This window comes from Gorilla gorilla, chromosome 19, assembly GCF_029281585.2.
Source record: "Gorilla gorilla gorilla isolate KB3781 chromosome 19, NHGRI_mGorGor1-v2.1_pri, whole genome shotgun sequence".
NCBI lineage: Eukaryota > Metazoa > Chordata > Mammalia > Primates > Hominidae > Gorilla > Gorilla gorilla.
The window spans coordinates 58,197,929-58,222,668 of NC_073243.2; the positions used below are offsets into that span (position 1 = coordinate 58,197,929).

General features: G+C 32.6%; 1 long non-coding RNA gene across 1 annotated transcript in view; it reads right to left on the reverse strand.

Annotated features, from left to right (window-relative positions):
* Positions 1-4,074: 4,074 nt before the first annotated feature.
* LOC115931219 (uncharacterized) overlaps positions 4,075-24,740 on the reverse strand; it is a 35,721-nt gene continuing 15,055 nt past the window's right edge. The window contains exon 4 of the long non-coding RNA XR_004067752.3: positions 4,075-4,366. This is a non-coding gene — a long non-coding RNA (uncharacterized lncRNA). The remainder of the gene's footprint in view (positions 4,367-24,740) is intronic.

Consider the following 24,740-nt stretch of genomic DNA (forward strand, 5'->3'; position numbering starts at 1 on the left):
AGGAACTATGAGTAGGCCATATGTTCAATCACTGAGAGTCTTTTTTTATTCAACGAGTATTAATTGAATGCCCATTATATATTAAGCACCTAGAGAAAGGTGCAAAGATAAACCAGAAATGCACTCTTCTTTTCAAGAAGCTTAGAGTCTAACCATTCCTATTAAAACAAGCATGCAATTAACTCTAATACTAGAGAGAAAAGTAAATATGGCAGAATAGTGACACTATTACATAGTCAAGGAATTCTGAGGTCACATAAAGGAAAAATATTTTAAATAACATTAATTCTTTTGAATAAATGTTTGGTATCCACTAAGTAAAATCCTCCCACTTAACCAGTCAAACCACAGCACTGTCTCATAATTTTATATTTCCCCAATGACAAGCTTTCCAAAATACTGTTAACTGATTTATTGATTTATTGTATTAACTTACTGTATTATCAACAACAAATCTAATAGTAATGCATTCATTGAACAACTTTAAATGTTATTGAATTGTAAAAGGTCATGAGTTTACATAAAACAAACTGAACGTATTGGTAAATGATCCAAAAGAGGAGAAAGTCAGTGAAAAAAAGTCTAAGAAATAATAGCATAATTTTAGATTGATTTGTCTTGTGTTACATTTATTAGATGAGTCCCAAATAGATTCCATATTATTTGTAGGTAGAATTTATATATATATATATGTGTATATATATATATGTATATTTTATATATATGTAAGTACGTATTGAGAGAGGGTCTGCTCTGTCACCCAGGCTGGATTGCAGTGGCGAGATCATAGCTCACAGGAACCTCTGCTTCCTGGGCTGAAGCCATTCTTCCACCTCAGCCTCCCTAGTAGCTGGGACTACAGGCATGCACCTCCAGCTCCGGCTAATTTTTGTATTTTTTGTAGAGATGGGATTTCACCATCCTTCCCAGGCTGGTTTCAAACTCCTGGGCTCAAGTGATACACCACCATTTTACACATCTTAAAGTTTATTATTCTTTCTGAAAGGCCTTTTCGGAGAACTATAAAAATGAGTGCTCAAAAACCAATTATAAATTGAAGAAAAGTAATTTCAGAAAAAAAAAATGCACCAAATCTTCACTGTTTCTACTGTTTGGATCAAAATAATTCTCATTTGTCAGTGCTTTTTTTTTTAATATATGAGAAAATAATAAAAATAAACAAAATAAAAAACCAAACCCCTCTAAAAACATTTGAAAAGATCCCCCAATATTTGTGATTTTTACATTCACTTTGTTCTCTACCCTCAACATTTTAATTTATTTTTTAATAGAAATAGTTTTTGCAATGATATTTTATTCTTCCAGTTACATAGACTCAGGCAAATAGATGCTTATATTTTCATTTTTCTTAAGTTATATAATTCTGATATTACTCTACAAATCAAAGCATTAAAAAATAAAATTTTTGAGGACAAGTTATACTAATTTTTAGGATCGAATTTTTTAAAACTACTCTCACTAACATGTTAGTTGCTTAAAACTTTGCCAGTGAAGTGACTGATAAAAGTTCCATGTCTCAAGTGACATGCTTTGGAGCTTAGCTGAGAAATTTCACAGGACTTACTATGTAACCTGTCAGCCTTTTGGTCTCGAAGCACAGCACTTATCAAATTAACAACAAAAGAAGAAGATGTTTAACATTCTGAGAATGGGGAAAATAGGAATTTTTTTTTACAAAATGTGTTTTCTTTTTAGTAACCGTAAAATGGTTTTAGACTTAGATCCATAAACCTAATTTTGTGGTTCTTTGTTATACAATGTGTCATTTGTTGTGTGAAGGAAAAGGTAATGCTTTGGGCTTGATTTTAAATTTTGGACATGATATAACTTCTATGAATACCAAAGTAAAGATATTTTAACAAAATTTCTATTTCCACAACAAAACTCTTAAAGAATAGTTATTGACCACTTGTTGACAATTTCCCTTGCTGGCATCTTCTCTCATGCTTTTTAACTAATGTGATAAACAAAAAGAAAAATCAAGATACACAATGATTTCCTGAAAACTTTTGTATTCTCACTCAAGACCTACTGAGAACTAAGGGGAGATTTCATCCCCAAAAGGAATTATAGCATCCCCAAGACAATATTTACCAGGAATTGCACACTTATAAAGTGGGGAAGGTAGAGTTTGAACCAAGCAATGTGGCTTTAGAGATGTTATTATTAAGAAGAGTTCCACAAAACCCTCAGTAAAAATCTTTTTAGTTGATTCACTTGTCCTCGTTTATTCACAAATTATTTGTAAGGTTTTGAAAATGGAACTTGACTTTGTTTCTACACTCGTCATTTGCTTTAAAGTTAGGTTTTTATTTCTGCAGTCTTGGAAAATTGAGGGAAGATGTCTTAGTGAAGGACTCTTCTATTGCATGTTGTTCAGCTAAATGCTACTTCAATATCTCTAACAGAGGTGTAAGTGTCGAAAAGCTCATTCCTTGATGTTTAAATATGCACTTCCATTACTCTTCTTTTGACAGATTCTTATCTTTAAAGCTAGATTTTATTTCTGCTACATATATTTTCACTTATGCTAATCTAACAGTGGGAGGGCTATCTTAAATCTTTAAGGTCAAAATACAATTCCAAACACCTATATCCAAGCTGCCTAAGAGACATGGTATTTTACCCCAGATACAGATATGTTTTTATATACTTAATGGCAAAGCACAAGTTTGAGAAAAAATGACCTACGTGTAATACATTGAAAAATAAAGAGAATACTTGACATGTTGGTATAATGTTCCAAGAGCCTGAATGAATTGTAGTTTCTAATATTTAAATTAAATAAACGTTTTTACATCCCCAAATTTTGATTTTAAAAATATGATTGTGATTTGCTTATAAAGATGGCATTTCAGATTTGTATGGAGTGTACTTCCCTTGCCAATCAATAATGTGTTGACTATTCTGACAATGTAATACTGTTATAAACAGAAATGTGCTACACTCACTTATATCACTGTATCTAATATTGTTTGTAAAATGCACATTGCATATGTAAACAAGGCACTATATGTTGTAATAAGGGACATAGTTACCCACTTTTGACTTGGATCTCGAGTTCTAAAATCTAATTATTTGTCCAAATCACAAGTTATTTTTACAAATGTGTAATTCTTAAAGAAAAGTGTACTCTTTAAAGAACACATGTTAGACATCCATGTTAATAAGTAGAAACATATGCATATTGAATATGCATGGTTTTAAATAAAAAGGAAAGCACTCAACAAAAATAGATTTTGTACAATGCTGATTTATGCTACCTAAATACATGTGGGGGAATTAGCACAATATAGTCTTCTGTTTATAAATAGAAATGTAAGTAATGATGTAATGGCTCACAGAATGGTTCACTTGTATTCTGGAAATATTTTGGAGAAAAGCTTTGACATGCTGCAGTAAGGTGCATAAACTATACTGCTGCTCAGGAATATTTAGAATATTTCAGATAGTAGAAATGGCATAGTCTTTGTGTATGGTGTGTCTTTAGTACAATTTATACCACCATTTGTCCTCAAGTAGGTCTATTTAAAGTATAATTGACTGCCCTAGCAATTATTGTGAATAGCAGCTGTCTGCTGGTAAAAAGGCATATATATAATGAGGGAGAAAGGATCAAATACATGCAATAGAAAAGAAAAGCATAAAGAACATATCTATATGAGGTATTTTAGTCCAGATTTTATATTTGAAAGGGACAAGGCCTATTAGCCATTTCCAATTAAGGACTATAAAAAAATGAATGAAAGTACTCATCTATTTAGGAAAAGCAGCTGGGACTCCCTAAATCCAAAACTAGCAAAAGTTTATTTGTTCTAAAATTGTTGCAGCTTACAGCATTTCATTTATTTTCATTAGCTATGTTAGGGCTTGTGAAAACCTTTCTTGTATCATGTACCTTCTGCAACACACAAAAACACCTTGCTTTGTTTTTCTCCTAAATAGCTACATAATTAGGTAGATTATTTCATGTGTCTGTGCCTGTGTTTGCTGAAGAGAACAAGCCAGATAAATTAGCACTTAGCAGAACTCACAATAGCACATAATATGTCCTTGTGTTTCATATAAAGCTTTATTTGTCATTCACGGCTGGTTGGCAAAACTGACTTTGCTTTTGAAAATGACAGGTGGTACTCTGGTGAGCTCTGTATAGAGAAAGAAACAACCTTCACCAAGACAGTTTCTGTCAATAGCTTCCGTGATTTCGTATTCAATCTGGGCCTGTGTTTCTTCTAAAGTTCTGTTTCATTTGCATCTCTTAGGTCTGGCATCACCAAAGCTCTTTAACAATTGGGATTCTATACCACAAGGCTACAATGGCAGGCTTCCTCTCTTCTCCACAGGCCTGATTAAAAGACAGGTGAAGTTCAGTATATTTCAATAAGCCTCAACATTCCATGTCAGGAATCAATAGCCCTCCTTCTTTTTTTAGGAGTTATTAAATTGCAGCTGTAACATTAGCCTTCTTTATCTAATTGATTGTCTTTTCACAGGGCTAAGAAAATCAATAGCAGTCAATGGGACTGCCCTGTTTTTACCTAATAGATGTTTTCTCCTAATTGGCTGCCTGGGTGGCTTCACCGAGCTCAGTATGTTTTCAGAAGTCCACAGTATGTTGCAACCCTTGTAAACTATTTTACCCTGTGCAACAGTTATTGATTTTATAATGAAATCTAGAAAAATCAATAGCAATCAGGAATATAGATCAGGATTCCTAGGTACGTTATGACAAAGGGCAAACTCACTTTGCTACCACTTCAAACTGTGATTCAATTAAACTTGTCCTTAAAACATTACATTTCCCAAAGATTTTGATCAAAGTCACTTGATTAGTTGTCCAAGACCTGGCTCAAAATCTAAGACTCAAAAGATGCTAATTTAAAAAATAACATACAAGTTTTTAATGGACTATTTCCTTACAAAATGAGATAAGTCAAAATTATTAAGGGTAAATGACACATTTTCTAGGGAAAATTTGACCTATCAAAAGTCATTGTACACAATATAGTTAACTATATTAATTCCTGAGAATTAACAATAAAATGCATAACTTTAAGAAAAAAGATTTGGTTGACTTGCCAAATTCTTTACATTTATATGATCTCAGTGAGCAACACCGCCCCAATATGGTGAAACACAGGTGTTTTCCAACTGGTCTGACATTACAGAATCTGGGGTGGAATTTGCATTCCTTCTCTGAATATTATTAGATTTTTGCCTCTGAATCTAGTTTGAACATTTACCTGTATAAGTAAGACAATGTTATAAGTCTGTGTTATAATCAGATGGCAAAGTTCCTAAGAATACAACTGTTTCTATTAAAAAAAAAAAAAACTTCACAAATTAAAACACATAAATATTAATTATGGCTTTAAAAATGTTCAGTTTCCCTCTGGAGAGAAATAAATGGTCTCTACTCCTAACAGGCAAGGAGAATTGCTAACTTGTTATATTTATTCCTGCACATTTGCTTTGCAATTGCTGACTTCTATTGTTTCTTGCTCAGTTTTATGCAACCCTGATTTTGCAATCTCATTTTTCTTGACATCTTGAACTAGGCTGGATATATCTTTCAGATATAGTCTTAGTATTCATTTTTATTCCCACTCTGGATAAAATTTTCATGTCTATTCTTAAATCCTACTGTTTTTTATTCATATTTAATAATAAACCAAAGAGTAAAAAGGCAGACATTTCTATATAAGGCATGCAATTTTGTAAACAATTCTCCTTTTTCTTTTGTCATAATAACAAACTGGACATTGTCATATCTCAAACTAGAATCCTTGGCTGCAAAGCAGTTTCATAATACTTTCCAGATTAGCATGCATGTAGCTTAGTCTTTATCATTCTTCACTGACTTGACATGCCCTGCTAAAGAGTCATGCCATTTAATAGGCCTAACCATGATGGGGATGACAGTTCCATAGCCAGTGACAGTCAACCCATATCTGTGGAGCTGTCTCCTGCTCTAAAATCACACATTTATGGTGTATTTCGATTTGACCTCAGCTCTACCAGTTTATTCTCCATTATCTGGCATATGAATAATTAATTAAATAAATAGCACCATAAACAAACACTCTTACAAGAATAGGACTTTCACTCATACATACTATTCTGAAAGAATCCAGAATCAAGAAAATACCAAGTAAAAATCTTTTTATTTTATCAGGATTTATAGAAAGGGGGATAGGTGTTGAGGGTGGGGGAGAGCATTGATGATAATGATACCTTTCTCAAGCTTAGCAGAGACAAATGTCAAAGAAAAGCACCAAAGTGTCAACCACACATTGTCAATATCTTCTAAATGCCTCAGAAAATAAAGCTGGTTTTTCTAGTTTAAAGAGTAAATCAGGGTCCTTCCTTGCATTGCAGCGTGGACTAAATAACAGCAAAAATTGTGAAAAAAAAAACAGTTAATTTCCAATTTCCTTTCCCCTGCCCTAGGGCAGTTTTTAATACCCCTGACTTATGCATTATGGTGTGCTTTTGCTCTCCTGTCTCCTTTTTTGTAGATTCTTGGGACAGAGCATGATAAACTAATTCATGGCAAGTACGAATGACAGATAAATGTCATCTCTCCTAAGCACAGTAAGATTTAATAAGGATCAAAACCTAATGCCAAAAGTTGCATCATTAATACTGAAAGTTTAGATCTTTCATAGAGGGCTTGGTATTTTTCAGGCTCATTTTATATACAAACTATTAAGTTCTCATGGCATTTTTGAAGTAAGAACACAGTATAACTGTATCCAGAAGGTTACAACCAAACGTAATAGAAACAAGTATACAGGAAACTAAAATATGTCAGTTTTTAATGGGTTATATATATGAGGTTATTGTTTTATTGATCAAAGCTGCTAACAAATGTGTGAAGTGCTTTTTGCCTAAAATAATTTCTGACTTGGTTTTTATGCTAGTCAGGGCCTTACACATCATCAAATGTGTTAAAGTTTATGAGCCAGTAAATTAACTTTAATTACCCCAACATTCCTCCTCATTTTGATCAGTAAGCAACAATGTGGATTCCTGAAGCAAAGAAAAAGCAAATTCTGCCAGATCCCATCATCAGTCTTTGCCATTAGAAGATTTTGGCTGGACCTTCTCTATTTCTTTCATTTATGCATGCAGTATTCAATAAATCAAACCCCTTCCTCTTTTATCCCCAGATTGATGGGAGCCCTTTTCAAACAAAAACACTATTTTTAAACCTAAATCGAAATGGATTAAACATACATGTGGATGTGTTGTATGTATGTATACATATGTGGGTATTTAGGTATATGTATATAGGTAAATATTTCACTAACTCATTGTATGCACATGTACATGCATACATTCATATAATAGTTACTATGACTATTTAGACAAGACAAATTTTAAGGAAAAGTTTATTCCCCCTACATTTATACTGAAAAGTTAATAGCAAATACAAAAATGATATTATCAAGTTATAAAATAATGTTCACGCTACAGCCACTACTTCTCTATCTCCTACCCCTACTCCATTAACACCATTACTCTCATAATTATTGTTATAAATTCAATGTGATTAAAGTTTTAATGATAAGGATGGTGATTTCATGGCTTATTTCATTTGAAGGACTGTAGTTATCTTTTTATACATTTTCTCACATCTCAATTAACCCAATTCAAGAGACCTCTTTAGATCCCAGAACATAAAATATTTGTATCAGAGAGCAGGGGTAAATGAAGGGAAACACTCATCCTTGCTCTTTTTTTCTTCTTTGAGTGCCCTTTGTAGGATTGGAAACAAGTAAACTACATTGTAATCCAAATAATTGACACAATTTTAGTTGCCTTTTAAAAACTTCTCAACATACAAAAATGGATCATCACCCTTAAACTTTTATGGAATTGCATTTTCACATTGGAGGAGAGGAATAGTTTTAAACTAAGCAATTTTACCTGTAAGCTTAAGTTGAAGTCTTATATTTCAAGTCTTGTGTGTCAGATCAGAAACACTATTTATCACTCATCCATTTTATTTGTATTTCTAAAACAGGATGCTTATTATGCTTTTACCAGAAGCATATGAATTGGTGACTGTCACGCAGTTATTCACTAGTGCCTGCTTCACCATGTGAAAGAGCAGGCTCCAGAGTAAACAAGGTCATAGGAGGTGGCTGTAAATGGACAAGGTGCACAGCCAAGGAGATGAATGAGATGCCTTAAATGAAAGACCTTATTGGTCCTTCATGGAAGCTAAGTTAAAAACAGTGTATTCCATTTGGATTCTTTCCTCTTCTTCTGTTTCCTCCCTTCATATTCTTTGCTAGATGAAAGCCATAGGTAATTTGAAGAATATAATCATTAGAAAAACATGTTTATTATGCTGAGAACTAAGAGGAGAACCCTTAAAGAATAAACAAGAATAAGGGATTTATCTGAGATCTCTGAAAAAAAAAAAGCTGGATAATTTAGGAACTGAGACAAAATAATGACAGTGTCGTGGCTAAATTCTAACCTCTGCAAGCTGGATTGTCACAGGTTATTGAAAAGCCTGTTGGCAATAACACAGTCTGTCTTGAGTTGGAAATAGTTACTGAATACAGGTCTCTCTTTGACAACATAATGAGCCATAATTGTTACAACACTTGGACTTCACATGAAAATTAGAGTAACCTTATGCAGTATCAATCCTGAAGTGGGTGTTCATGATTTTTAAATATTTCTTAGATTTTTGCATCCAAAAGAATTATAAATCATTTGTCTAGCTGGTGTATCAAAAGAGAACATGTTGGATCATGGCCCTTAAATGAACATAGGCAAGATATTAAAATAATAAAAATATTTTTTCCAATAAATTTCTTTATAATCTGCTTATATCACAAAGGGAACATGATTTCAAATGAAATTAATAGCTCCATTGGGATACAAGCTGTGACCAAGACACTTTTTGACACTATGTTGATGCCATGTATATGTTGAAAATGGAACTAACACCTCCCAGAGAACTGACATTGAGAGATGTATGAGAATAACTGAAGATGAAAATCCATCCCACCTTTCATGAAAAATCATTTATTATTTTAGGGATTTGCTTCCATGTACACTAGGTTGGTGTGACATGTAAAGACAGAATTTCTCTTTAAATATGAAATAAAAATAAATGCTCTATCGAAATGAAAAAGAAAAGCCAACTCTGCTTCCAACAGGGAAAGTGACTGCCATGTAGGCTTAAATCCCCACTAGATCTATTATTCCTTGGATCTCTAGGGATTAGGACAAAGTGAAAAGAAGTGGAAAGTGCAGGAATAGTGCAGGGGGTCAGAGTAGGGCGGTATGATACTAGGGTAAAGTGAAATTCCCGATGTTCTCTTCCTTCTGAAGGGCAATCATTCTGCTTTAAAAACCTCAACAACTGATATTTTCCAGTGTGTTATTATATCTTATTATTGTTTTAATATAATTATAATGTTTAATATGTGTGATGATTTGGTGAAATATTTGACGGGAGTTCACTAGCATTATGTATTCATTCATTTAATATATACTTATAACATGCCTAAACGCCAGATACTCTTCCACATACTAGGTAAAGATCACAGTCTCCACCCTCATAAATCTTAAATTATAGAAGGTTATTGTGAAAAAGCATATTGTCATTATTAACAAAAACTCACTGTTCAATGACCATGAGCAAGTCAGTATGTCTCTTAGTCTCAATTTTAGACTCTATGATATGTGAACTATTTTTCTACTCTACTTCAGCACATATTATTTAAATAAGTATGTATTAAGTATCTATGATATGTTAATATAACTCTATCTGGTAGTCAATCCCATAATCCACCACTTTGCCATAAGTCAGACCACTTTTCAGGTTGTTGTTATGGTATTAGTACTCTTCTGTAATCACACTTGCAAATCCCAAATGATTTGAAATTGCTCTCCATTTTCAATATCCAGAAGTCCATCAATGATCAATAACGTTTATTTCTGTAAAATTATTTTTGTATTCCATTTTTATGGCAAACATCCTTTTCAAACATCATGAATAACTTCTTCAAAAGCCTCAAATTAGTGTCTTTAGAAATTTCAAATGATTTTTCAAGCAAGTTTTCTTTCATACTAAGCAAAATCTACCAAGAAATTGAGATATGCCTAATTACCTAAATTTTTTGTAACATGTCCTCTTTAAATAAATGAATATATTCTGTTTTGAATTTATTGATAACAGTTATTTTTATCTAATGGATATACAGATTCAGTAGAGGAAATTAGGAAAAAAATCTCCTGAAATCTAGCAGAATCAAAAGTATCTATAAGAATACTGTGAATTATAATAAATGTTCATTTTTAGTGAATGAATTCTCAGCTTAATTTTACACTTACAAGTGTAAAACTTACACTTTTTAAGTGTAAATTTTACACTTAAAAAGTGTAAGTTTTTTGTAAAAACAGGGATTATGACATATATATGAAATGTTTAAAATGCACCCATTTACGTAAATAGATTGATGAATATTGAAAATTCCATACGCTTATATAATCATCATTCCAATCAATATCTAGAACATTTATATAATTTCAGGAAGCCCCCTTCTGTCATTTTTAAGTTAACACCCACTCCCAGGTTCTACCCAAGACAACCACTGATTTCCGTCACTAGAAAGTATGTTTGCCTTTTCTAGAGTTTATATAAATGAAATCATACAATATACACTCTTCTACGTCTGGCTATTTTAGCTTATCATAATATTTTGAGACTTATTCATATTGATGTGTTTATCAATAGTTTGTTCTTTTTTTTGTTAATTAGCATTCTATTATATGAATAGAACACTGTTGTTTACCCATTCACCTGTTGAAAAACATTTCCATTGAGCCAAGACTTGGTATATTTTATCTTCTAAATTTTAGCTAGTCTGGCACGTGTATGTTGTTAATATACATTTTGCTGGGAACCAGCGGAGTATTTTTTTGTGTTTATTGGACATTGATTCTTTTGTAAAGCATTTTTTAAAGTCTTTTGCCAATTTTTATTGCATTATCTGATTAATTTTAAGTACTATACATATATTCCAGAAGGAAGTTATTCTTTCAGAATACATGCTTTTTTCAATTTGTGGCTAATCATTTCATCTTCTTAATAGTGTCTATTGAAGAGCAAAGGTTTTAATTTTGATGATATACAAAAATTTCCATTTTTTTGATTATTAGTTCTTTTTGTTTTCTAAGAAATGTTCTTCTACCTCGTGGTTGTGCAGATTTTCTCCTGTGTTTTCCTCTAGAAACTTTGTACTTTCTGCTTTATATTTAGTTATATGATTTATTTCAAAACTATTTACTTTTGCATATGGTGTGAGGGAGGGGCTGAGGTTCATCATTTTATTCCATACTAATATCTAGTTGTTCCAGTACAATTTGTGAAGAAGACTTTCCTCATTGATTTTGACATGTCCCTTCAACAAAAATTAATTGACAACATGTCATATCCCTTGAATTCTCTACTCTGTCCCACTGATCTGTTTGTATTTTTTTAAATAGTTGGTTATTTGCTGTCTTTTGAATGTCTATATATGTTTCAGAATCCGCATGTCAATTTAGAAAATTTTATTTTATTTTTTTATTATACTTTAAGTTCTAGAGTACATGTGCACAACGTGAAGGTTTGTTACATATGTATACATGTGCCATGTTGGTGTGCTGCACCCAATTAACTTGTCATTTACATTATGTATTTCTCCTAATGCTATCCCTCCCCCTCCCCCCACCCCACAATTTAGAAAATTTTAAAAAGCAACATGGGAACTTGGTTGAGATTTATTTTATTTTGCATATCAATTTCCAGAAAATTTGTACTTTAATAATATGGGGTTTTTCTAATCCATGAACACAATGTATTCCTCCATTTATTTAGATCTTCTTTATTTCTCCTACCAATATTTTCTATTTTTTAGTGTAGATGTTTGCACATAAATTTTTATATTAATTCCTAGTTAATATTCTCAAAACTACTGTAAATTTTAAAATTTATCTTCAAAGTTTTGTTTTCAAGTTATAGAAATGCAATTGATTTTTGTATATTGAGCTTATATCCATTGACATTGCCAAATACCCTTATTAAATTTAGTAGTTTTTTAAATAGATTCCTTAAGATTTTCAACATAGACAATCATGTTATCTACAAATAGGGACAAATTAGAATGCTAGTTTTTCAAACTTTAATTGTTTGCTTTTATCATTATTTTTCAATGACGCACAATATTTATACATATTTATATGGTACAGTGTGATAGAAACATAAATATAATATGCAATGATCAAATCAGGCTGATTAGCATATACATCACCTCAAACTTCTATCATTTATTTGTGTTGGGAACATTCAAAATCTACTCTTCTATTTGAAAATATACAATAAATTGTTAATTATAGTCACTCTTTAGTGCTGCAGAAGATTAGAACTTATTCCTCCTATCTTACTGTACTTTATTATCTGTTAACCACACTTCATCTTTCCCTCCTCCATCGCTTTCCCTGCCTCTAGTAACCACTAGTCTACTCTCTCCTTCTGTGAGACCAACTTTTTAGCTTCCACGTATGAATGAGAACATGTGGTATTTACCTTTCTGTGCCTGGTTTATTTCACTTAGCATACTGCCTACCAAGCTCATCCATGTTGCCAAGAAGGATATAATTTTATTCTTGTATGGAATAATAGTATTCTATTGTGTAAATATAACATGTTTTCTTTATCCATTTACCTGTGGATAGACACTTGGGTTGATTCCATATCTTGGCTATTGTGAATAGTGTAGACACTGCTTCAATATACTGATCTCCTTTCCTCTGGATATGTACTCAGGAAGGAGATTGCAGGAATATATGGCAGTTCTATATTTACTTTTTTATTTTTCTTTATTGCAACAGTTTAAACCTTCAGTACAATATGTAATGGAAATGTGAACAAACATCCTTGCCTTGTTCCCAACTACTGGGGCAAGATTTATAATTTCAATGTTAATTATGTAGTTTTCATAGATTCTTTTTATCAGTTTGAAAAAAAAACCCTTCTTTTTTTGATTTGCTGAGTTATAAACAAGTGTTCAAATTTGTCAAATAATTTTCATGTGTCTTTTGAAATGAACACATTCTTCAATAAATGTGATGGAGTATATTGATTGATCTTAAATGCTAAGCAAACTTCTGTAGAATAAGTCTTACTTGCTTATGATCCACGACACTTTTCTATCTATGCTGGATTCCATTTGCTAATGTTTTCTTAAGGACTTCATTTCTAGGATTATTAGAAATATTTGTCTCTATTTTTTTTCCTGTTTTGGCTTTGCCAGATTTTGGTATCAAGGATATGGCAGAATCATCAAATTACTTTTGATTTTGATTTTCTTCTTAAATAGAATTCTCTGGTGAAAGTTAGCTTAGTCTAGAGTTTTTATGGGAAGATTTTGTATTATTAATTGTATTGTTTTAATAAATATCAAAGGTTCGGTTAAATTACCTAGTTTTTCTCCAATCAGCTTTGGAAAATTATTCTTCTCAAGGATTTTGGCCTTTTCATCTTTGTTTGCAAAAATTGTTCATAACATTTTCTCATTACTCTTTTTGTGCCTGTCAGATCTCTGAATATATTTTCTCATTTATTTTTGATATAGGTAATTTATATTTTCTCTTGTTTTTCCCTTCATTGGTCTTTCTAGGGTCTTTATCAGCTTTTGCTTTGTTAATTTTATTTATTATCTGTTTTCTATTTCACTGCTTTCTGCCTTGTAATTATTTCTTTCCTTCTACTTACATTGGGTTTAATTTTAATTTTCCTTTTTGTGACTGTGTTCTTCCTTCCCCTCTTTTTTAAAAATAATTTTCAATTGTTTCTCCAGAGCTAATCATATGCATCCCTAGCTTCCTAGAATTTATATAGAGTAAATCTTATCTTCCTTCGCACTTCACTTCTGGCCCGTCTACCTGCCTGCTTCATGCTTCTCAGTTCTCAATGCCGACTTGACATTGCCCATTGTCCAGATGTAACAAATTTAGTGTCGGTCTAATGACAACAATTTTTCTCTCAACATTTGTTCATCAAAAAATGTTTTTTTCTTTCTCATTTTGAAAGATATTTTCTCTACTTACAAGATTTTAGGTGACATTTTTAGCATGGTTTTTAGCAGTTAGACTAAGAATTGCTTAAGTATGGTTTTCTTTCTACTTTATGTTTTAGGGTTTTGCTGAAATCTTGAGTCAATCAGTTAATATTTTCGTCAAATTTGGAAAGAATTTGGGCCATTATTTATTCAAAATGTTTAGCTCAGTTTTTTATTCTTTTCACTATTGAGACTTTTAAAAACTTATGTTTTGACTCTTTTTGTATCTTAAGTGTCTGTTCATTTTTCTTCAATCTCTTTTATCTGTTTTTCAGATTGGAGTATTTCTATTGATCTTTTGTAAAGTTTAGTGACTCTTCCATCTGCTTTCTTCGATCTCCTGTTAAGCACTTTCAGTGATTTGTTTTTTCATTTCTGTCTTATAATTTTCAGTTCTGAAATTTCCTTTTGAGTCGTTTTACACAATATCTTTGCTGATATTCCTTGTTCCTCACTAAGACCATATATTCCTTTAATTTTCTGAACATTTCATCCCTTATTTCTTTAAACGTATTTATAATAGCCTCTTTAAAGACTTTTATTGCTAAATCCAACGTCTGGGCTATCTCAATGTTGATTGCTACTGAATATTGCTATGAATATATATATATTTTTTTGATTATAGGTCACATTTTCCTGTTTCTTTCCACGTGTTACTTACTTCACATTATACTTTGTTAATGACGTGTTTAGAAATTCTAGTTCTATTTTGTTCATCTGAAGGAATTTTTTTGCAATTGTCAGCATATCTACAACTGACTGATCATCTTGAACTGATTGCAGCCTAATTATGTTTTTTTAGGGCAATTCTATAGACATCTAAGTTTTCTCAAATCCCTCTCACTTGAGGAACTAGATGTCCAGAATCTGTTTCCCCAAAGATTTTTCCAGAATTTGATTTTAGACTTAGTTAGAGAAGAGGTAGACTAGGCCTTACCTGAACATATTGTCTTTACTCTTTAATTCATAGCCTTTCTGGTTCCTAAGCTGAAGGCCCAGATTTTTCACAGTGTGTTAACCTAACAATGTCTGCACACTGCATGCGCCTGAACTGCAAAGATTCCTAGCATTATTTAATCTGTAATACCTCTGTGCTATTCTGTTCCCAAGCCCATAGGAGACACTTTCTGTTAAGTCTTATGTAGTTTAGCTCTGCTTTTGGCCAACGACTCACAGAAATTTTCTGATGCTTTTCTCTTCACAGATCTCTACCATCTAGAGCCTTGCCCAGCCTCCTAACCTACTTCAAACTCTTGCGGTGTGTTTAGGCTCTACTTTGTTGTGACATGGCCAAGAGATTGTTCCCTGGAGGAGTCTTGAGGATCATAGTCTTATTCTTTCTTTTCCAGTATATTGAAGCAGATACCTCATGTAGTTAATCAATGTTATACTTTTCAGTAGGAGAGCTAGTCCCATAATAGTTACTGTCATAGGTCAAAACAAAAGTCTATATTTACTATTTGAACATTTTCTACTTGTCAAGAGATAATGACTATTTTATCCATGGCAACATGATTTTTTAAAGTTTGCCTACTATTCTATTGCAAAGGTGAACTCATCTATATATTTCCTCTATGTTTGGGTATGTAGGTTAAATCTAGTAATTTTGAGTGTTTTCTAAGTGTCATGCATTGAAACAAGTGTTTTACAGACACAAAAGCATGTAATCGTCACAACAAACCTGTGAAGTACAAGTATAATGGCATTCTTAACATTCCAGGTGAGAAAACAAAAGCATGGAGAATTAAAATAATTTACTCAAAATCATCAAACTAGTAAAGTGAAGCTAACATTTAAGATCAATTACAATATACAGTTTAACTCTTATATGTTCAACTATTAAGCTCCACAATCATTTTGGTAGATAAAAATAATCTCTCACATTTAATTAATAATTTATTAATGTTTAAAATTGTTTATAGTTCAACTGGCCCTAAGTGTTTCAAATTTTATGACTTAGATATTTATCTCATTTGATCAATGTTCCCTGGGATGTTCATATTTTATTTGTTTCTATGAGTTCTTTATATGTAAAATATTCACCTACTAATCATTTCTTATTTGCTTGTATACTATCTCTTCTTTTGGGGAAAAAATGATCATATTGTGAAATTACATAAATAGTCACCAGCATATTTTTAGGGTATTTTTGTTTGATTGATTGATTTAATTTTTAATCTTTCTCCCCTCCCCCCAACCCCAAATTTTTAGTTGATTTAATGTGATAACAATTGCATTTATAAACCATTTAAATATTTGTAGGTATGTTTCTAAGCTTTCTATTTTGTGTGATTGATCTGGCTATGTTAAGTCTTTAGTGTATTGTAGTACATTTTTTGATTTTTTTATTAATACATCATAATATCTGAAAGTAAATGTCCCTTTTCAGTAATTTTTGTCAAATCTTTGATTATTTTTGTCTTTTCCACATTTCATTTGAATCTGAGGATAAGTTTGTCAAAGTATCTGTATATATGTCTGGGCATTTCTTTATATTGTGTTTCATGTTTACATTTCTTGTGAAAGAATTAGCCTTTTAATTTCTCAGAGGAGAAAACATGCATTTCTTCATATACAGTATTCAATATGTTTTAAATTTTATTTATACACATCTGCCATTTTTTATTAAGGTTATTCCCTAGTTTATATTTTTGATAGCTAAGACAAATGTGATTTTCTTCATTTTCACTTTTTACAGATAACTAATAGCGTGATGAAAAGTTATTTCATTTAGGATTTTAGAGATATAGCTAGTCAATTTACTGAGGACTCAATTTTTCTTTTAAATTTTAAGTTGATTGTCTTGAATGCAATACAATATATAATATTCCTAAATGAAACAGATTATATTTATAAATGTATTTTTAGCAGACACTTTATTTTTCTTACAAATGTGCAGTGGCTAAAACTTAGAAACATGTTTAATTACAGTTGTGGTAGAAGGAATGATTGTCTAATACAGTCATGTGTCACATAACAACATTTTGGTCAAGGACAGACCCCATATACAATGATGATCCCTTAAGATTATAATGAAGCCAAAAATTCCTATTGTCTAGTTATATCTTGATGATTAACTCCATGTAGGCCTAGGCTAATTTGTGTGTTTAAGTCTTCATTTGTTTTATGTTTAAAAAGTAAAACAAAAAAAAAATTTTGAAGCAATTAAAAACTTTTATAATTAGGATATAAAGAAAAATATTATATTTGTACAGCTGACCAATGTGTTTGTTTTTTAAGCCAAGTATTATTATTAAAAAGTTAAAAAATTAAAAATCTTATAAAAAGTTACAGTAAGCTAAGATTAATTTAATATTGAAGAAAGAAAACTATTTTTATAAATTTAGTGTAGCCTAAGTATATAGCATTTATGAAGTCTACAGTACTATAAAGTAATGCCCAAGGCCTTCACATTCACTCACGACTTACTTACTCACCCAGAGAAACTCACAGTCCTGTAAGCTTCATTCATGGTAAATGCCCTACATAGACATACCATTTTTTAAAATCTTTTTTTTTTTTGAGAAGGAGTCTCACTCTGTCGCCCAGGCTGGAGTGCAGTGGCACGATCTCAGCTCACTGCAACTTCTGCCTCCCAGGTTCAGGTGATTCTCCTGCCTCAGCCTCCCAAGTAGCTGAGACTACAGGCCCATGCCACCACGCCTGGCTAATTTTTTGTATTTTTTTAGTACAGATGGGGTTTCACCATGTTGGCCAAGCTGGTCTTGAACTTCCGACCTCAGGTGATCCGCCTGCCTCGGCCTCCCAAAGTGCTGGCATTATAGGCCTGAGCCACCACACCTGGCCTTGAAAAATCTTTTGAGTCATATTTTTACTGTACCTTTTCTATGTTTAAAATACCATTGTATTACAATTGCCTACAGTATTCAGTACAGTAACATGTTGTACAGGTTTGTAACCTAGAATCAATAAGCTGTACCATATAGTTTTGGCATGTAGTAGGTTCTACCATCTAGGCTTGTGTAATACACTCTATGATAGTCACACAATAGCCAAATCCCATGATGACACATTTCTCAGACTGTAACCTTGTCATGTAGTGATGCATGACTGTATTTGATTTTAGTAAGCATGTTGCTAAAGTCGTATTTATAAAGATAATGTAGGCTGGTAGTTTAAAACATAGTATTTACCAGGTTAAAAGTATATACCCAAAGGATTATAAATCATTCTACTATAAAGACACATGCACACGTATGTTTATTGCAGCACTATTCACAATAGCAAAGATTTGGAACCAACCCAAATGTCCATAATGATAGACTGGATAAAGAACATGTGGCACATATACACTATGGAATACTATGCAGTCATAAAAAGGGTGAGTTCATGTCCTTTGCAGGGACAAGGATGAAGCTGGAAACCATCATTCTCAGCAAACTAACACAAGAACAGAAAACCAAACACTGCATGTTCTCACTCATAATTGGGAGCTGAACAATAAGAACACGTGGACACAGGGAGGAGAGCATCACACAGCAGGGCCTGTCGGGGGGTGGGGTACTAGGGGAGGGATAGCATTAGGAAAATACCTAATGTAAGTGACAGGTTGATGGGTGCACCAAACCACCATGGCACATGTATACCTATGTAACAAAACGGCACGTTCTGCACATATACCCCAGAACTTGAAGTATAACTAAAAAAATTTCTAGATAGATTCTTCTCTATCTAGTTTCTATCATAATGATACATGAAATTTACTCAAATTCATTTTAGCATCTATTTGGATGGTCTCATAGATTGACATCTTCTATTTTATGGTGTGGTTAATTTTATTAAAACATATGTTGGGCATTCTCAATGTAAACATTAAAGCTTAAAATATCCAAAATTTTTAAACAAAAATAAAATAATTTTATTTTTATTAAACTGATGAGTGTAATATAATGAAATATTATAAAATTAAATTACACATTGAAAAAGTCCCCTTCATATTTTAAGTATATTATATCACTCTATGTTGTAAGTATATTCTTTTACTCTTTGTCGTTTATATTTTCTTTGTCAATGTGTTTTTTATTATATTAGTTGTTTTGTCTTTCACAATGTTTTACCTTTTACCAAAAATTATATCAAAGTGCATTTATCAATTTGTAGTACTGTCCTTAACCTGCTTTTTTAATTTATACATCTTTTACTCCTGCTTCTTTTAGGTTTATTTTGTTGCTCCCTTTCAAAGTTCTTTAGATGGATGTTTAATTATTATTTTATTTTAATGTATTTTTACTTGATAAAATATCACATTTGTGTCTTACAATAACTTTGTATCTAGCTCATAGATTTTATGTAGTCTTATTAGTTTTTATGTGTATTTTTTATTTGATGAAAAATGCTTGAAAGTAGACCTAACTATGAGAAATTTTCTCTTAAAATTCATATAACTTGTTATTTTTGTTCATCTTCTTAATTCTTAATTTTATGTCACTAGTGCCCACATAAGTATCTTGTAAATTTTGCTATTTGATTTTTGTGGCTTATTACATGCTCAATTTCTGTAAATGTACGATGAGCATTAGCAGCAAAATTATACTTTCTGCTTGAAGGACTTTTCATTCAAGTCACATACCTGAAATTTCAGCATGTTAATTAAGTTAATTAAATCTATTATAATTTTATTTATTGTTTTACTGCTTGATCTGTCAATAACTAAGAGACTCTAATGAAGTATTGAAGTATTACTGTGTTTCTATTATTTTCTTAATTAATTTTTTTCTTTTGCTTTCTATACTTTGCTGCTAGATTATTTAGGAAGACTGTGGGTAGTATAGCTTTCTGTACTTGAATAGTAGGAAATGTTATCTTCACGTGGAAATGATTATTTGTCTAAGAGTAAGCTTATCAGATTACAAATTTTCAGTTTGCACAGACCAAAATTTGTAGTCTTCTGATCTTTGCTGTTTTAAGTAGTAATTGATTTATACATTAGGATGATAGGTTACTCTTGTACTTTAATGTGTTTTTCACACTATGGAGACATTTTAATATTTCTGTGAGTATTATAACCATATTTCCAATTTCACCTCCCTTTTCAACCATATAGACCTCAAACTGCTCTTCACCTGTGACCCTGCAGGAAAGCCCTGTATTTGTTGCTCTACTCAGAGCTGATCACAATTGCATGGAATTCCTAATGTAGCCAATCCCTCTAAGTCAAAGTTGATCTCACTGTTATCTGTGCAACACATCAATGAGTACAAAGAAGAATAAATTTAGTGTTTTCTTTTTTATTTTCTTTTTTTGTTTGTTTGTTATTTAACTTTTATTCTAGGTTCAGGGGTACCTGTGCACATTTGTTACGTAGGTAGATTGTGTTCACAGGGATTTGGTATACAGATTATTTCATCATGCAAGTAATAAGCCTAGTATCTGATATGTAGTTTTTTGATCCTGAGCCTCCTATGAACCTCCACCCTGAACTAGGCCCGCGTGTCTGTTGTTCCCTTCCTTGTGTCCATGTATACTCAATGTTTAGCTCCCACTTATAAGTGAGAACATGTCGTATTTGTTTTTCTGTTCCTGTATTAGTTTGCTTAGGGTTATGGCCTCCAGTTCCATCCATGTTGCTGCAAAGAACAAAGCTATTTTTTATTATTGCTGTGTAGTATTCCATAGTGTATATGTACCACATTTTCTTTATCCAGTCTATCATCCGTGGGCATCTTGATTGATTTCAGGACTTTGCAATTATGAGTAGTGCTGTGATTAACATAAGCATGCATGTGTTTTTATGGTAGAAAAATTATACTTCTTTGGTTATATACCCAGTAATGGGATTGCTGGGGTAAATGGTAGTTCTGTTTTAAGTTCTTTGAGAAGTTGCCAAATTGCTTTCCACAATGGCTTAACTAGTTTACATTTTCATCAGCAATGCACAAGCATTCCCTTTTTCCTGCAACCTCACCAGCATCTGTCATTTTTTGACTTTTTAATGATAGCCATTCTGACAGGTGTGAGATGGGATCTCATTGTGGTTTTGATCTGCATTTCTCTAATGATTGGTGATGTTGAGAATGTTTTTATGCTTGTTGACCATGTGTATGTCTTCTTTTAAAAAGTATCTTTTCATGTTCTTTGTACAATTTTTATGAGGTTCTTTGGTTTTTGCTAGTTACTTTGTTCAAATTCCTTATAGATATTAGACCATTGTCAGCTGCATAGTTTGCAAATATTTTTTCCTATTCTGTAGGTTATCTGTGACTCTGTTGACAGCTTCTTTGGCTGTCCAGAAACTCTTTAGTTTACTTAGGTCCCATTTGTCAATTTTTTGTTATTGTTGTAATTGCTTTTGGCATCTTTGTCATGAAATCTTTGCCAGGGCTAAGTTATCTTCCAGGGTTTTTATAGTTTTTGGTTTTAGATTTTAGTCTAATTAACCCATATTGAGTTGATTTTTGTATATGGTGTAAGGAAAATTTCCAGCTTAAATCTTCTGTATTTGGCTAGCCGGTTATCCCAGGACCAATTATTGAACAGGGAGTTCTTTCCCCATTGTTTGTTTTTGTCCACTTTTTGAAGATCAAATGGTCACAGGTGTGTGGCTTTATGTATGAGCTCTCTATTCTGTTCCACTAGTCTGTGTGTCTGTTTCTGTACCAGTACCATGTTGTTTGGCTTACTATAGTCTTGTAGTATATTTTGAGGCTGGGTAATGTGATGCCTCCAGCTTTTCTTTTTTTGCTTAAGATTGCCTGGCTATTTGAGCTTTTTCTTGTTCCATATGAATTTTAAGATATTTTTCTAATTCTGTGAAGAATGTCATTGATGATTTGATAGGAATAGCATTGAATCTGTAAATTGCATTGGGCAGTATGACCATTTTAACAATATTGATTCTTCATATCCATGGGCATGAAATGTTTTTTCCATCTGTTTGTGACATATCTGGTTTCTTTGAGCAATGTTTTATGATTCTCATTGTACAGATCTTTCATTTCCCTATTTAACTGTGTTCCTAGGGATTTTATTATCTTAGTGGCTATTGTGAATGGGGTTGTATTCTTGATTTGGCTCTCTGCTTAGACGTTTTTGGTATTTAGAAATGCTGCTGATTTTTGTACAGTGATTTTTGTATCCTAACACTTTGCTGAAGTTGTTTATCAAATCTAGGAGATTTTGGGCAGAAACTACGAGGTTTCCTAGGTATACAGTCATAGTGTATAAAAACAGAGATATTTTGACCTCCTCTCTTCCTGTTTGGATAATTTTTATTTCTTTCTCTTGCCAAATTGTTCTGGCTAGGACTTTCAGTACTTTGCTGAATAGGAGTGGTGAGAGTGGGCATCCTTTTCTTGTTCCATTTCTCAACAGGAATGCTTTCAGTTTTTGCCCACTCAGTATGATGTTGGCTGTGAGTTTATCATAGATGGCTCTTGTTATTTTGAGATGTTTCTTCAACGTCCAGTTTGTTGGGGGTTTTTAACATGAAGGGATGTTGAATTTTAGTGAAAGCCTTTTTTGCATCTATTGAGATGGCCATGTGAATTTTGGTTTAAGTTCTGTTTATGTGTTGAATCACACTTATTAATTTGCATAGATAAACCAGTCTTGCATTCCAGGGATAAAGCCCACTTGATTGTGGTAGGTTAGCTTTTTCATGTGCTGCTGGATTTGGTTTACTAGTATTTTGTTGAGGGTTTTTTTTCTATGTTCATTAAGGATTTTGGCCTTAGACATGCACCACTGTGTTGATTAATTTTGTGTCAACTTGACTAGATGCAGTGATACCTAGTTAATTAGTAAAGCAGTACTTCTGGTATGTCTGTAAGACTGTCTCCAGAAGAGACTGGCATTTGAATCAGTGGACTGAATAAAAAAGATGTCCTCTCACCCAGTGTGGGTGGCCATCAAGAAACTGGCTGAGGACTCAAATAGAACAAAAGGACAGAGGAAAGACAGATTCACATTCTCTCTCTGTCTTCTGGAATTGACACTCTTCTTCCGCTACTCTTGGACTTTAGAACTCCACGTTCTCTGGCCTTTGAACTACAGAACTCATACCAGCAGCACCAGTTTCTCAGACTTTCAACTCATGCTTCCTTCCCTGCTCTTGGACATTAGAACTCCAGGTTCTCTGGCCTTTGGACTCAGGAATTCGCACCAGCAGCCCCAGTTTCTCAGACTTTCAACTCAGACTGAAAGTAACACCATCAGCTTCCCTGACTCTGAGGCCTTTGAACTTGGACTGAGTCATGCTTCTGGCTTCCCTGGTTCTCTAGCTTGCAGACAGCCTATGATGGAACTTCTCAGCCTCCATAATAACATGAGCCAATTCCCCTAATAAATGCTTTCTCATAGATCTATTCCTCTCTCTCTCTCTATATATATATCCTATTGGTTCTATCTCTCTAGATAATTCTAATACAACCAGCATAGATAAATAATATGCTAAATAATTAATTTTGTTGGGTCTCCACAACTGGGGACTTGTTGCTTTTGAATAAAGGAGTATATTATGTTTGGAAGTCACATTTACTATTCCCAGGAAGAACGATCTTGTTAGAATATAGTAAAACACTCCAAAAATAATTTATGCCCTCTTGGTACCAAAAGGCTGTATTAAGGACCAATGTTTTAAAATGTATATGGTAGACAATAATAGGCCCTTAATGGGCCCAATGAAAAATCAAACATGAAACAAACTAACAATGATATAAGTGGAAAGTAAAGATATTAGGAACCCCCTTGAGTGATGACATTGTTCATTTTCCAACCTAAAGGTACAAAGGACAGAGATCGCTTTGATCTTTTCTTTCTGACTTGGAGAGTTTTTCTCTCCATTCAGGTTGCTTTCCTCATTTAACTTCAGGCTCGGCTTCATGAGGAACAAAGGAAGAACCAGAAAACTGCTCCTGCTCCCCAGTCTCCATGCCTGGTGTATTTTACATGCACCACTTTGACATGACTTGATAACAAACCAAAGGAAAAATATCTTAATGAGAAACCTTGTGAATTTTAACAATTTTCAATGTAGGACCAGCCCATTATTGTTAGTCCTACATTACAGCATTTTAAAATGTGATTTAGAATTATATTATTATTTCATGTTTGCAATGTTTATAGATTTCTGATATGTACAAAACTATGTGATACGGTTGGTATTAGTTTTATTTCTGCTACCACAAAGAGAAGTTATTGCTATCAGTTTTGTATCATAACTCTGTAATTTCAAATATAATAGGCTGGCCATTTGCAAACCAGGTTTTATGGAGCCTACTGAAGGTTTACTGTTTGAGGTTCATGACAAGTTTTACAAATTTTGAATGAAGATATTTCTAAAGGGAGGATTTAAAATACTTGTGGTATACTAATATTTAATCTATTTTTTCTTCTCTACAAATTACATTTTCATTTATTTTTACCAAGTAGCTGAACATGAAAGATTAAGCATAATATTCAACCTGAAGTAGACAAAATAATGCCTGCCCTCTCCCCACAAAAGATATCCACATCCTAATCCATGGAACCTGACAATATGTTACCTTACATGTCAGAAAGGATATGGCTAATGTAATTAAATTGAAGACTTAAAAAGGGAGGATTATCCTCGATTATCTGGTGGGCTCA